The following is a 16,676-nucleotide window of genomic DNA, read 5'->3' on the forward strand; positions in this document are numbered from 1 at the left end:
GCAAATACGCTAGGTAAAAATTCATTAGAAGTAGCATTGAAAGATTGGAAACAGCATGGCCCTCCTCTGTATTTTTGCCGTCAAACTGATGCTTCTAACCACAAAAATAGGACAAAAACTGACCCTCGTCCCAAACCAAATAACTGGCCAAGCCAGGGAACGAACCCGTGCCCCTTGGACAAATAATTCTCAACCCAACACACGTCCACTTAAGCGGCGTTCACATGCGTGTCTAGCTAGAATCACATGTCTAGACACGTGTCTAGCCAGACTTCATTGTCTAGGCAACGACTGTCAACAAGTAAAATTCGGTGCTTAGCTAGACACGCTAGACAAGACGCTCGGCTAGACTTTGAACTCAATGTCAATGTCTGCGCTTGACTAGAACTCAACGTCTAGGATTTTCGATTACAGACAATGTCTAGGATTTTCGATTACAGACAATGTCTAGGATTTTCGATTACAGACAATCAGAATGTTTCAAGCTCCCCTGTTTTCATTATCTATGTTTACATTTTTAAACTGAAATTTAATTTTTGTTTTCTCATTAATTGTTTTTTTCATTTTAGGCAAATATGCAACACCAGACATAATAGACAAGCGCACTAAGGCAATGGTTTGGCTTATCTCATCCATTATCTTGTGACAGTAACAATAGGGATTACAATTTTGAAAGTTTTGCTGGGCATAAGCTCTCTTAATTGGCTAGAAATGACAACTGTGTAATCTATTTCAAACTAAATTTGTAGTTTTAGCTAAGCACCGAATTTTACTTGTGAACCGTCGTTGCCTAGACATTGAAGTCTGGCAAGACACGCGTCTAGACATGGGATTCTAGCTAGACAAGCATGTGAACGCTGCTTTAGCCAAGAGATACACACCACCATTTCCACTTTCGAGGATTCCACAAAATCGGAACTTGAGGGGTCAAAGGCAGAAAAAGCGTTGAGCAGAGGTAAATTTTTCATGAAACGTTTAACCATCTCGATCGTGAAACGGTTTATTACCTCGATGTACAAAAGTTTACCGGAGCCTGATTGAATTGGCTGACTGTTATTGCGTTTACTGGTTTTCGAGTTTGAAAGAAAGTATTTAAAACGAATGGAAATGGCTTGACTTCTCTTGGTTCCGGCATGGTTTTTAGATTATAGATATTTCGATTTCTCAATATCGCGGAAAGCAAAAATTCATGTATGTTTTTCTTAAAACTGTTCCATTCGTTAACATATCTCAGCTTTTGGAGTGTCTCTATGTCCCAGAAATCAGTGCAAGTGCCTTATAAATCAGAATATTTTTTTACTGAAGCTACTCGGAAAAAAACGATTTACTATGACTAACACGTTTACCATATACATGTAAAATTGAGACAACAGAGGCCGATTTGATTTTGCCTACTAGTCCTTTTGATTCAACGCTGCCATGCCGTTTGGAACTATCAGAGACTGTGGCTAGCCACGCAACAATATATTCAAATCGGGCCTTCGTCTTGGAAATAGAATGAACTACGTAAAACCAGAGAGTCAAGAAGGTCCTCTCAAGCTCCAAGACTTTTTGCCCGCTAATACGCTCGAATTCCAAAGAAAGATCATGCCAAGCGTTGCCGAAAGACAATAAATACGTAAAGCCTTTGCACCACATCAAAAATTTCGAAAATTCGGTGATGTTTCTTAGCCAGTGAGTGAAAACCCAGACTTGTCTGTGGGTGTGAAAATGTACATAAACTACTCAAAGCATTTTCTCCCTAGACTTTGCTTGAACTCCATTAATTTCCCCAATTATAACAGACGTGCCGTCATAACATTGGGCAATACACAATATCAAATCTACATCAAGATTTTCTTAAGTTTCAGAAATCGAGGAGATTAAGCATTCAGCATCTAATTTTGTATGGTGAAATCAACCGATTGGTCGCTCCATTACTCCACTCCCCTACTCAGAGTTAACATTTCCATTCGAGAATAGGGAAATCAAAGAGTTTTATTAAACAGCAGCGAGGAACGTTCTTAGATATTTCAAAACCAAGGTTTTACAACAATAGGAACAACAGGACATTCTAAAACAAGGCTAATCAAAAAGTAACACTGCTATTTAACAGCTGTCAAAGAACAAAGCACACGGCTGACAAATACAAACAGTCCGCTAGCCAGTCTCTCGGGTTTAAAATAGAACATAGCTAACATAGGAAATAGATACGAAACAGAAATAGCAAGATAATTGTAAAATCTAGGGGGGGGCATGCTCCCCCCCCCAATTGGCAGGCCAATGTTTGGTGCATATCTTTGTTAATGAAACATCTTTCCGACAACAGGTTGTCTGACATATACATGCACATAATACATAGCATATGCATTCCTACACATACAAGGTAGGCTAAAATAGGTGTTGTAGCTGTCAGACAACGTTAGAAATTCTGAAGGAAGTAAAAATCACTGCAATGATTCAGCATCCTTTGCTTGATTCAGTAGTGGCTCAAGTGTGTCCTGTAGCTCAATACAATCATCACTACAACCCCCACAACTGTAGCTTGAAAGTAAATTCAAAACTTCCCCAGGATTCCAAAGTAGCTGGAAAAACATCCTTTTTTACATGAAATCCCAGATCATAGTTGCAAATACGCCAGGTAAAAATTCATTACAGTAACATTGAAAGATTGGAAACAGCATGGTCCTCCTCTGTATTTTTGACGTCAAATTGATGCTTCTAACCATAAAAACAGGACAAATATTCTACATGTCTGTTCAGTATTTAAATATTGAATACGACGCAGTGAATAACATTATTGACTTTTTAAGAGAGCTAATGAAAGCGCAGATTGAATGTTTAGTTTGAGAAAGACCTGCGAATACTTTGTAAATTGACAGGGAAAAAGTGACAGATTTTAGTGCGGACAGCTGAAATTATAGTTTTGGAGAAATGCACTCATTGCACAAAGACATTTTCAGCCTAAATGATAGCAATGCTAAGGCTAATTATAATGTGCACGTTTTACATAATTCAGAGAAGAGTTATGTGAGGGAAATTTGAATATAGGTTTAGAAATATTATCTTGAATATATTTGGACATACTTTCCAGAATTTTCAAAAAGATTGGATATTTTCAGACTTTCATTCATTTATGGAGACAGAATAAAGAGAGAATTTTCAGCATGTACCTTCTAGATAGTCATCACTTTGGCCAAGTGAAAAAACATTACTTTCTTGGAAAGCCTTGAGTTCCTTTTTCTTAGGGAGACCACCTAATAACTTTAAACAATTATAAAAACTTCTTCTGAATGATGATGATTCCTCAGAAATACCCCAAATCATTGAAATTTATCTAATGTTCTAGCGACACGTTGCATTTTCCGGTAAAATCGTGACCGATTTAAGAATAAATTTAATATCACAATATGAGGAAGCTTTTTTACAACTATACACTTAAATATCAATTTATGAAAAATTTATGTGCTCATTCCCAAAAAATCAGAATTTTGTACAAGTAGTAAAGAATTTGGACTTAGAAGGAAAGCTTGAATTAAAAATGGATTAGAAAGCAATAACTCAAAGGATCTTCAGCGCTATCAAAAACTCGGAACTTCTAATAAGCTCAAAAACAAAGAAGAAAAAAGAAAAAAAGTAGAATAAGCTAAAACAGCAGAAAGAGAGATCTTGCATTCTTAATCAGTGGATTTTAAATATATTAGTGTTTTGCAAATAGTTCCTTTAATACTATCAATTCCTAGAACATCATCTTAAGGGAAAAGCTAAGTCCGAATGTCAGGATTAACATCAATGTCAAGCCCCAAAACTGGGAAATATTCCTACAGCCCCCCCCCCCCATTTAAAAGGATGAATCCAGCCTATGCTATCAACAAAATTATTTCTTAGACTTTTAGTTATATTTCAGAAAAATAATTTTTTCGACTATTGGTTACTAAGGCTGAAGTTTGTTGTACACGAGTAATAATCTGTATCCTAGAATAATAATAACAAAAAAAAAGAAAAAAAAAGAACAATGACATCACTAAGGGACAATACAAGGACAGACAAGTAAAGTATTTGGAAAGTGTGAAGTCAGAAAACAATTCTTACTTCATAATATCAGAATAATTGTAGCTAATACATTATGCATGCTGACCCGCTGTACTTTACCCCCCCCCCTTCCCCTAACGTGCAAATATATGGCCCAATTTTATTTCTATACTATTATGTTCTTATCATACTTAAGTATATTTTATTGGGATTAACCTAACTTCACTTCTTGAGATTGCGAGGGTATATCATACAAGTACAGTTTTGTTAAATTAGGGATTAATACCATGAGCATGCAGGCCACTTTCAAGGACTTAGCCATTGGCTTGCTCCCAAGACATGTCACAAAGATTGGTCCTGGTGAGATTACTACTGTTGGACCCATTAGTTTTCTTGTATGCATCCTGACTAACCCATTCTATGAATTTCTATCATCATACAAGGTATTATCAAGGTAATACTGTAAATCATCATTTCTATCATCATACAAGATAATATGGGTTCAAGGGATAGCACTTAATATTAGACAATTTGATTGTTCAGTGCCATGATTGAATATAGTTTCTGTTGGAGGGGTGTGGTGCTCAGTTTCTTTTCTTTGATTTTGCAATGGCTTTTTCTCATCTCTGTCACGAGGATGTTTTGAAGAGGGAGAGGCAGAAGTGACTCCCCTTCCTTAATAAATTGGGTTTTTTGTTCAGAATTTACTAAAAGCTATCGTTTATTTTCGAATTATTATCAAAGAAGCAGCATTGAGGGCTGAAATACCCCAAAGAAATACACTTGGTGAAACCCCTTCCCTTTGGTTTTGAAACGATCGAAATCAGTGGTGGCAGTTGGACAGATTTTGAAAAAATTCCTTTGTCAGCATTTTCATTGAAAAAAAAAACTTCCCCTTCCTAATTCTCGTGAATGGACGCCACTGATGCAAATAACAGCCTTTTCTGAGGAATTAAACAGTTTACATGATACCCATTAAAATTGCAAACAGTGTTATATGTAGTCATACAGATTTTTAGTCATTTATAGTGCAAAACTGTATTCTTCCTGTTGTTCTATTTGGAGTATCAAGAATTGCAGCACCAAAAACACGCTGCTAATCTTGGTCATTATCTCTCCATTTCTTTATGAAGCCATTCAACATATTGCTTTTCCTAAGCTATATGCGACACACACACACACACACACACATATATATATATATATATATATATATATATATATATATATATATATATATATATATATATATATATATATATATATATATATATATATATATATATATATATTTTTTTTTATATATATATATATATATATATATATATATATATATTTATTTATATATATATATATATATATATATATATATATTTATATATATATATATATATATATATATATATATATATATATATATATATATATATATATATATATATATATATATATATATATATATATATATATATATATATATATATATATATATATATATATATATATATATATATATATATATATATATATATATATATTACTTAATGACGAATTTTAATACTGCTTAAAATGCAAAAAAAGGTTTATTTTTCTACAATATAAAACCACCTAAAGCATTTTTGTTTCAACTATATAAAAATCCATATTTTTTTGTTTATTCAGTTAAGTGCTATTTTTACACAATTCTAAAAATATAGGGAAATATAGGCAGTCAGTTTATTTGTGCTAACTTTTTAGATACCATATGTGTTGCCTAGGCCTAGAACCAATAATAGTTGGTTTTAAGTTTCAATATTACACTTTCAATATTGTCCTCAGTTTAAATAGTGTTCATCAGGACAAAATAATAATCAATCTCAACTTCCCCCACCAACATCCAAATCACCTGTTCAATCTCAATTACTGGGATTCTCAGCACAATTGGAATTTAACTTAGGAAGAAAAAACAATATTCACATATGTGAATGAAATAGCAGTAAAATATATGCAAGACAGTGTGAGATGCCATGTTAATTTCTGCATAAAAAGAAGCTCGAGCATTACCTTCAATTTTCTTATTTCTTAGTAAGCATTTTCACAACAATTTTCAATTTTAGCAACAATTTTCTTAGCAAGAAAATACAAAAAAAATCTTTACCTTTATTACCTATAAACCTCTTTCTGAACAAAAGAATCGATTACTTACATGTGGCTTTCTTAACAATAAAATGCCTAAATGTTGCATTTATTATCTACAAACCTCATCCTGTTGTGGTTTTTCCTTTATTTTAATGCAAATTTTAATCTAGTAAACTCATTGTTTGAGTTCTGCTCCAAACTAATAACCATAACATTACATAAGAATTAGCCAAAAATCTTAGACAAATGAGATTGGAATAGCCACAATTACATTTGGAGAGGACAGGAACACCTAAATAGGGAGCAGAGAGTGGGATAGAGGTGTCCAACTATGATATACTTATATAGCAACTGTTGAACCACAAGGTTTGCACTTCAAAAGCTAAGATTTCTTGTCAGAGCGGGGGAGGGGCTGAGCTTCCAAATCCTTATTAGCAATGAAATTGAGCAACAAGGCATGTTTCTCTAGCAATACATAAAGTGGGGGGGGGGGGTTAAGGTGAGCAATTCTCAAAAAACCTTAAACAATGTTACCACTGGAAAGTCTGAGGTTGAAACAGGGGGGAGGGGAGGGGGTTAGTGGAAAACAATGTATAAATGCATTTTCTTGGCTATTGCAGACCCAAAATAGTTCAAACTGAAAATAACTATGCCCCATCCTTAGGGTTGACTAACTTCCCCAGAGCCCCTGAGGCAAGGGCTGTAAGTTATGCCAGTTGCCCATTGATAATATACAAGGTTTTCATGGGAGGGGAGGTCAATTTGAAAATTGAAAGTTTTAGTTCCCTTTTTTAGAGTCCAAAGTGATTGATGGACAATCAGTCCCCCAAGCCCTTTTATCCCCAAATACATCTGATCAAAATTTTGAGCAAGCCATTTTGTTCAGAAGTCTGAAGGCACAATAGTTATGCCTCCAGGGTTGAAACCCTTCTTCCAAGCCCTTGGGGCAAGGGTTAAAAGTTATGACAGTTGCTTATTGTTAACACATAAGGTTTTATGGAAGGGGTGGTTGTACAGACTTTGAAGGAGGCTTATTTGATTGGAAAACGAAAGTTTTAGTGCCTTTTTTAAGAGTCAAAAGTGATCAAGGGGCAACCAGCCCTTCCCCATCCCCTCCACAATTCCCTTTTTTCCCCAAATGCATCTGATCAAAATTTTAAGATGGCAGTTGTATTTGAAAAAGTTCAAAGGTCAAATAACTATGCCTCCAGTCCCTTCCCCCTGGTCTCCAGGGTAAGGGCTATTAGTTATGCAAATTGCCCATTGTTAACATATGAGGATTTTTATTGGAAAAGAGGGCATGATTGAACCAGGACCTCCAAAAAAGCTTAGGGTATTAAGATGAAACTTTAAGTAAATGTTGGAAGGGATGCTGAACATATGTGCTTGCAGGTTCTAAAAAAAGGGAATATCAGCAATATCCAGGGTTGACAACCCTTCCCCCAGGTCTCCAGGGTAAGGGCTATTAGTTATGCAAATTGCACATCGTTAACATATGAGAATTTTTATTGAAAAAGAGGGCATGTTTGGACCAGGTTCACCAAAAAAGCTTAGGTTATTAAGATGAAACTTTAAATAAATGTTGGAAGGGATGCTGAACATATGTGCTTGCAGGTTCTAAAAAAAAAGGGAATATCAGCAATATTCATAGAACAGCTGAGGGTTTTAAGTTGAAACTTTCAAGGTATGTTGAGGAAATGTCAGAGGGATTGGAGGGCAACAGGTCCCCCCTTGCCCTTTTTAGGTACCTTCTCTGCTCAACACTTAATTTCCAGGGATGCCATGCTTAGCCCTAGAGCAAGAATTGCAGATTGTAAATTCTGCAATTTGCCCATTGTTAGGAAAAGGAGAAATATTTGATTTAGGGTGTATGTGGAAAGGCTAAGGGCATTAAGGGGAAACTTTGAAGAATGTTTGAGGGGTGTGTTAAACTAAATCAAAATGCACAATCTGCACCCTGTTTATCAAAAGGGAAGATCTGCAATGTTTTAAAAATGGCAGAGGATATTAGGTTTAAACTTTCAGGGCATGCTGAAGTTGAAGGAGGTGTTAAAAAATGGTTGGAGGGCCACCAGCCCAGTGGTTGGTGGTCTCCAGGGCCACCTAAACCCTTTTTAGCTGCCCTCCTTGCAAAAATTTTTGACAAAAATTCTGAAATAGATATCTTGTTTAAAAGTCAAAAGCTCAAACAACTATGCCTATGAGGATGACAAAACCTCTACAGCTTTGGAGAGGGATGCAGAACGCAATAAAAAACACTGTGTGCATGCTGGTTGTCAGAAAGACATATCATCAATATCTAAATAAAAGCTGAGGGTATTAAGCTGGAAACTTCAGAGGATGCTGAAGAGCTACTGGAGGACAACCACCCCCCTTTTCCTTTTGAGATGCTCCTTCCCCTCATCACTGATCAAAATTCTGAAAAAAGCAATTTTGTTCAAACCCTAAAAAGGTCTAGTAGCTATGCCTCTGAGGTGGCAATGCCCCCCCCCAGGACAAAGATTGTAAATTATACAAATTGCACTTTTTTAGATGCAGGATTTATCATAGACAGTGCGCTAGCGCTGCCTAAGTAAAGAACAATGTGGGCACAATGTGTTTTTTTCTTCTTCACCCGGGCACTTCATATCAAAAGAGTTGTCGTAGAAACTTCGAAAAGGGCTCATTCGATTGGAAATTGGAGTGGCTAATGCCCTTTTTAATAGTCGACAGTGATTGGAGGGCAACTAGCCCCCCCCCCCACCCCCATCATTCCCCCAAATACAACCAATCAAAATTTTGAGATAGCCATTTCATTCAGTGTAGTTGATTTCCAGATAGAAAATATATTTATGAGGAGGACACTCCCCCACAACCCTTGGGGCAAGGGGTTTTAAGTTATGCCCTGAGGGCATAGAGGAACAATGTTGGCACAATATACCATGTATTATTTTTTTTTTCCTTTGGAGCAGGGCACTTCATATGGAAGGGGTCGTTGTAGAAACTTCAAAAGGGCTCATTCAATAGGAAATTCAGAGTTCTAGGGCCCTTTTAATAGTCAAAAGGGATTGGAGGGCAACTAGCCCCCCCATGCCCATAATTCCCCCCAAACACATCCAATAAAAATTTTGAGATAGCCACTTTGTTCAGCATAGTTGATTTCCAGATATAAATGTGTTTTTGAGGAGGGCACTCCCCCACAACCCTCAGGGCAAGGGTTTTAATTTATGCCTTGGGGGCATATGAAGTTTTTATAGAAGGCGTTGTCGTAGAAACTTCAAAACAGGCTCAATCAATTGGAAATTTGAAGGGCTAATATCCTTTTTAATAGTCAAAAGTGATTGGAGGGCAACTAGCCCCCCTCAATTCCCATCATTCCCCCAAACACATACAATCAAAATTTGGAGATAGCCATTTTGTTCAGCATAGTTGATTTCCAGATAGAAAATACGTTTCTGAGGAGGACACTCCCCCACAATCCTCAGAGCCCGGCTTGTACGTTATACCCTGGGGCCACATTAGGTTTTTATAGAAAGCGTTGTCGTAGAAACTTCAAAACAGGCTCATTTGACTGGAAAAACAAAGGGCTAGTGCCCTTTTTAATAGTCGAACGTGATTGGAGGGGAACTAGCCCCCCACATGCCCATCATTCCCCCAAACACATCCAATCAAAATTTTAATATAGCCATTTTGTTCAGCATAGTTGATTTCCAGATAGAAAATATGTTTTTGAGGAGGACACTCCCCCACAACCCTTGGGGCAAGGGTTTTAATTTATGCCCTGAGGGCATCTAAGAACAATGTTGGCACAATGTACTATTTATCATTATTTGTTTTCCTTTAGAGCTGGGCACTTCATATGGAAGGGGTCGTCGTAGAAACTTCAAAAGGGGCTCATTCGATTGGAAATTGAGGGTTCTAGTGCCCTTTTTAATATTCAAAAGTGATTGGAGAGTAACTAGCCCCCCCCCATGCCCATCATTACCCAAAACACATCCAATCAAAATTTTGAGATAGCCGTTTTGTTCAGCATAGTTGATTTCCAGATCAAAAATATGTTTTTGAGGAGGACACTCCCCCACAATCCTCTGGGCAAGGGTTTTAAGTTATGCCCTTGGGCCATATAAGGTTTTTATAGAAGGCCTTGTCGTAGAAACTTCAAAAAAGGTTCATTTGATTGGAAATTCAAAGGGCTAGTGCCCTTTTTAATAACCGAAAGTGATTGGAGGGCACTAGCCCCCCCCCCACGCCCATCATTTCTCCAAACACATCCAATCAAAATATTGAGATATCCATTTTGTTTAGCATAGCTGATTTCCAGATAGAAAATATGTTTTTTAGGAGGACACTCACCCACAGCCCTCAGGGCAGGGTTTTTAGTTATTCCCTGGGAGCATATAATGTTTTTAAAGAAGGTGTTGTTGTAGAAACTTCAAAAAAAGCTCATTTGATGGGAAATTCAAAGGGCTAGGGCCCATTTTAATAGTTGAAAGGGATTGGAGGACAACTAGCCCCCCCTAAGCCCATCATTCCCTCAAAAAACACATTCAATAAAAATTTTTAGATAGCCATTTTGTTCAGCATAGTTGATTTCCAGATAGAAATTATATTTTGAGGAGGACACTCCCCCACAACCCTCAGGGCAAGGATTATAAGTTATGCCCTGGGGGCATATAAGGTTTTTATAGAAAACATTGTTGTAGAAACTTCAAAAAAGGCTTATTCGATTAGAAATTCAAAGGGATAGTGCCCTTTTTAATAGTAGAAAGTGATTAAAGGGCAACTAACCCCCCTCTCATACCCACCATTTCCCCAATCAAATCCGATCAAAATATTAAGATGGTCGTTTTGTTTAGCGTAGTTAAACGGTCTAAAAATTAGATCTTTGAGGATGACAAACCTCCACAGCCCTCAGGGTAAGTGTTGTAAGTTATGCCCTTGGGGCATATAAGGTTTTTATAGAACACATTGTTTATAGAAACTTAAAAAAGGCCTCATTCGATTTGAAATTCAAAGGGATAGTACCCTTTTTAATAGTCAAAAGTGATTTGAGGGCAACTAACCCCCCTCTCACGCCCACCTAATCCCGAAACACATCCATTCAAAATTTTTAGATAGCCATTTTGTTCAATGTAGTTGAAAGTTTTGGAAATTAGGTCTTTAAGGATGACGACCCCTCCTCCCACAGCCCTTAAGGCAAGGGTTGTAAGTTATGCCCTGGGTATATAAAGTTTTTATTGAAAGCATTGTCATAGAAACTTCAAAAGGGCTCATTCAATTGGAAATTGAAAAGGCTAGTGCCTTTTTTAATAGTTGAACAACACAACAACAACAACAAAAAATAATACATTATACCCACTTTGATCTTTACTATAAAAATGTCTGCCCTAAAATCACTTTTGACTATTAAAAAGGGCACTAGGCCTTTTGATTTCCAATCAAATGAGCTCTTTTGGAAATGATAACGCTTTCTATAAACACCTTATATGGCCCCTGGGCATAAATAACAATCCTTACCCTAAGGTCTGTTAGGATGGTTGTCATCCTCTAAGACTGAATTTCCAGAACTTTCAACTATGTTAAACAACATGGCTCTCTCAAAATTTTGATTGGGCGTTTTTGGGGATTTGGTGGGTATGAGAGGGGTGTTAGTTGCCTTCCAATCACTTTTGACTATGAAAAAGGGCACAAGCCACTCCAATTTCCAATTGAATGAGCACTTTTCAAAGTTTCTATGACAACTTCTTTGATATGAAGTGCCCTGCTCTAAAGAAAAAATTAATAAATAATACATTGTGCCAACATTGTTCTTATATGCCCTGAGGGCATAACTTAAAATCCTTGCCCTGAGGGTTGTGGGGGATTGTCCTCCTCTTTATTTAGTCCCCATTTCTTGTCTTGTTTTTGAGTGCCCCCGTTCTTTACTTAGGCAGCACGATTGTGCTGCCTATTATTTATACAACAACTATGATTTATACAACACAGAGGGCTCTGAGGGGGTTATCATCCTAAAAGACCTAATTTCCAGAATGTTCAACCATGTTGAACAACATGGATATCTTTAAATTTTGATTGGATGTGTTTTGTTTAGCATATTTGATTTCCAGATAGAAAATATGTTTTTGATGAGGACACTCCCCCACAACCCTTGGGGCAAGGGTTTTAAGTTATGCCCTGAGGGCATCTAAGAACAATGTTGGCACAATGTACTATTTTTTTTTTCCTTTGGAGCTGGGCACTTCATATGGAAGGGGTCATTGTAGAAACTTCAAAATGGGCTCATTTGATTGGAAACTGAGAGTTCTAGTTCCCTTTTTAATAGTCAAAAGTGATTGGAGAGTAACTAGCCCCCCCCCCCCCATGCCCACCATTCCCCCAAACACATCCAATCAAAATTTTGAGATAGCCATTTTGTTCTTCGTAGTTGTTTTCCAGATAGAAAATATGTTTTTGAGGATGACACTCCCCTGCAACCCACAGGGCAAGGATTCTACGTTATGCCTTGGGGGCATATAAGGTTTTTATAGAAGGCCTTGTTGTAGAAACTTCAAAAAAGGATCATTCAATTGGAAATTCAAAGGGCTAGTGCCCTTTTAATAGCCAAAAGTGATTGGAGGGCACTAGCCCCCCCCACACCCATCATTTCCCAAAACACATCCGATCAAAATTTTGAGATAGCCATTTTGTTCAGACTAGTTGATTTCCATATAGGCTACAAATTATGTTTTTGACGAGAAAAATCCCCCACGAGCCTCAGAGCAAGGGTTGTAAGTTAGGACCTGGGTGCATATAAGGTTTTTATAGAAGGCGTTGTTGTAGAAACTTCAAAAAAGGCTCATTTGATTGGAAATTCAAAGGGCTAGTGCCCTTTTTAATAGCCAAAAGTGATTGGAGGGCATTAGCCCCCCCCCCACGCCCATCATTTCCCCAAACACATCCAATCAAAATTTTGAGATAGCCATTTTGTTCAGCATAGTTGATTTCCAGATAGAAAATATGTTTTTGAGGAGGACACTCCCCCACAACCCTCAGGGCAAGGGTTTTAAGTTATGCCCTGGGGGCATATAAGGTGTTGTTGTAGAAACTTCAAAAAACAATCATTCAATGGGAAATTCAAAGGGCTAGTGCCCATTTTAATAGCCGAAAGTGATTGGAGGGCATTAGCCCCCCCCCCCCATGCCAATCATTTCCCCAAACACATCCAATCAAAATTTTGAGATAGCCATTTTGTTCAGCATAGTTGATTTCCAGATAAAAAATATGTTTTTGAGGAGGACACTCCCATGGAGCCCTCAGGGCAAGGGTTTTAAGTTATACCCTGGGGGCATATAAGGTGTTGTTGTAGAAACTTCAAAAAAAGATCATTCAATGGGAAATTCAAAGGGCTACTGCCCATTTTAATAGTTGAAAGTGATTAGAAAGCAACTAGCCCCCCGCCCAAGCCCATCATTCCCTCAAAAAACACATCCAATAAAAATTTTTAGATAGCCATTTTGTTCAGTGTAGTTGATTTCCAATACAAGGTTTTTAAAGAAGGTGTTGTTGTAGAAAATTCAAAAAAAGCTCATTCGATGGGAAATTCAAAGAGCTAGTGCCCATTTTAATAGTTGAAAGTGATTGGAAAGCAAATAGCCCCCCCCCCAAGCCCATCATTCCCAAAAAAAAAACACATCCAATAAAATTTTTTAGATAGCTATTTTGTTCAGCATAGTTGATTTCCAGATAGAAAATATATTTTTGAGGAGGACACTCCCCCACAACCCTCAGGGCAAGGATTATAAGTTATGTCCTGGGGGCATATAAGGTTTTTATTGAAATCCTTGCCATAGAAACTTAAAAAAGGGCTGATTTGATTTGAAATTCAAAGGGATAGTACCCTTTTTAATAGTCAAAAGTGATTTGAGGGCACCTAACCCCCCCCCCTATCATGCCCACCTAATCCCCAAACACATCCAATCAAAATTTTTAGTTTGCGATTTTGTTCAATGTAGTTGAAAGTTTTGGAAATTAGGTCTTTAAGGATGACAATCCCTCCCACCCCCCCCCCCCACAGCCCTCAAGGCAAGGGTTGTAAGTTATGTTTATATAAAGTTTTTATTGAAAGCATTGTCATAGAAACTTCAAAAGGGCTCATTCAAAATTGAAAGGGATAGTGCCTTTTTTAATATTTGAAAAAGATTGGATAGCAACTAATGCCCCTCATACCCACCATTTTCCAAAACACAACCAATCAAAATTTAGAGATATCCATTTTGTTCAACTTAGTTGAACAATCTGGAAACTAGGTCTTTTAGGATGATAACCCCCTCAGAGCACTCAGTGCAAGGGTTGTAAGTTATGCCCTGGGGGCATATAAGGTTTATACAGAAGGTTGTTGTATAAATCATAGGCAGCACAATTGTGCTGCCTAAGTAAAGACCGGGGACACTTGAGCACAAGACAAGAAACAGGGACTAAGTAAAGAGGAGGACACTCCCCCACAAACCCTCAGGGCAAGGATTTTAAGTTATGCCTTGGGGGCATATAAGAACAATGTTGGCACAATGTATTATTTATTCATTTTTTCCTTTAGAGAAGGGCGCTTCATATCAAATAAGTTGTTGTAGAAACTTCAAAAAGCACTCATTCAATTGGAAATTGGAGTGGCTTGTGCCCTTTTTAATAGTCAAAAGTGAATGGAAGGCGACTAACACCCCTCTCATGCCCACCAAATCACCAAACACATCCAATCAAAATTTTGAGAGCCATGTTGTTTAAAGTAGTTGAAAGTTCTGGAAATTTGGTCTTAGAGGATAACAACCACCTAAACAGACCTTAGAGTAAGGGTTGTAATTTATGCCCAGGGACCATATAAGGTGTTTATAGAAAGCATTATCATTTCCAAAAGAGCTTATTTAATTGGAAATTGAAAGGCCTAGTGCCCTTTTTAATAGTCAAAAGTGATTGGAAGGCTTGACATTTTTATAGTAAAGATCAAAGTGGGTATAATGTATTATTTTTTGTTGTTGTTGCTGTTGTTTAGACCAGGGCACTTTGTATCAAAGGACTTGTTGTGGGAACTTTGAAAAGGGATCATTTGATTGAAAATAGAAGAGGGTTGATGCCCTTTTTAATAGTCAAAAGTGATTTGAGAGCAACTAATCCCCCTTCAACTCCTACCCTCCCTTTTCTGCTCTTAATATTTAACCAAATCAAAATAGCATAATTGTATCTAAGCTATCAAAGAAAGTAAACAGATTTTTTGTGAATGGTATCAAGTTTTCCATTTCAGGTCAATTAGACCCCCACCCTTATATCAGGTCATTCACCCCCACCCTTATATATACCAGTTCAGGATATAGCCTATTTGCACATGAAGGGGGGGGTAAAGTTTAAACTTAACTCTCATTTAGGCTACATCAGAAATAAAATTTAGCCCTACCCACCCCCCCCCAAATGTGCAAATATATACCCTGGTTTGGTATATATAGGGGTGGGGGTAAAATTAATTTCTGACAAAAATGATTATTATATTTGGAAAGAGCATAAAAAAAGGCATTAAGTGGTATGTTTACTATATTTGTAAGTCAATAATATGAATAGGCTAACAAATATTTACTGAAATTTCACAAAACAACATTTTACCTTAATTTTCATTTATCAGTTCCTTCTTCTCTGGCTTTAGTTCTGAAAATGCCATTCTTGTTAGGCTATTTGAGCAGAATTTTTAAGTCATGGGCTATCAATGTTTTTTTTCCCAAAAAATTTAGGAAATGTATTTGCATATCTTTAAAACCTTATAAATTGAGATTGAGCAAAATTGTGGGTAAATATCTACCAAATCATATTATTGAGTTAAGAATAAAGTGAAAACACCATTCAATGCCTTTTTGTATGCTGATTACAAATATAATAATCATTTCTATCTGAAATGAATTTCAGTCCCCTCTCCTCTATGTATGCCAATTCAGGGTTAGGTTAGGTAAAGCCTATATATAGGGGGAGGGGCTGAAATTCATTTCCGATAGAAATGATTATTAGGCTATATTTGTAATCAGCATAAAAAAAGGCATCAAATGGTGTAGGCCCTATTCACTTTATTCCTAGGATAACTCAAAAATATAATTTGGTAGATATTGACCAAATTGTGAAGCTGTAAACAATTTTGTTGTTTTTCATTTAAGCAGAAGATCTATTTTGCAAGGTTTCACTTTTATCTAACATACAAATTTTTAAATGTCAACAAAGGTCAGGACTCTAGGGGGAGAAGGAGTGGAGGTAAGTACTTCAAAATACTTTCCAGGGACATACTTTAGCCTGTAGACCCATCCCTGAAAGTTCCATTTTCCTAACCTAACCCCTTTCCAAGATAGCCAAAAGTAGGAGCTAAAGTAGAATTTTACCAGGAGTGTTTCAACTAGCTGAAAGACATGCTTCTCTTTATATGTCATTTATTTACATTACCTTGGCGTTACAATATCATAGGTCTATTAGGTTTCCAATTTTTATAGCCTACAGGCCTAAATGAAATCCAAATATATGTAAACAAAAATTTGTTGCTGCTATGTCGAGAATTTTGACATTTTCAA

At 36.9% G+C, this 16,676-nt stretch overlaps 1 protein-coding gene across 2 annotated transcripts in view; it reads right to left on the bottom strand.

The window, feature by feature from the left end:
* Mhcl (Myosin heavy chain-like) overlaps positions 1–16,640 on the bottom strand; it is a 363,403-nt gene extending 346,763 nt beyond the window's left edge. Inside the window, exon 1 of one of the 2 annotated variants that reach the window (XM_089086598.1) lies at positions 16,552–16,640. The gene's annotated coding sequence lies outside the window, so the exon portion shown is untranslated. The remainder of the gene's footprint in view (positions 1–16,551) is intronic. The other variant, XM_089086597.1, reaches the window with a different exon arrangement.
* Positions 16,641–16,676: the final 36 nt, after the last annotated feature.

The sequence above is a fragment of the Artemia sp. Qi Xiang Cuo genome, chromosome 3 (assembly GCF_049724085.1).
Source record: "Artemia sp. Qi Xiang Cuo chromosome 3, ASM4972408v1, whole genome shotgun sequence".
Classification (NCBI taxonomy): Eukaryota; Metazoa; Arthropoda; class Branchiopoda; order Anostraca; family Artemiidae; genus Artemia; species Artemia sp. Qi Xiang Cuo.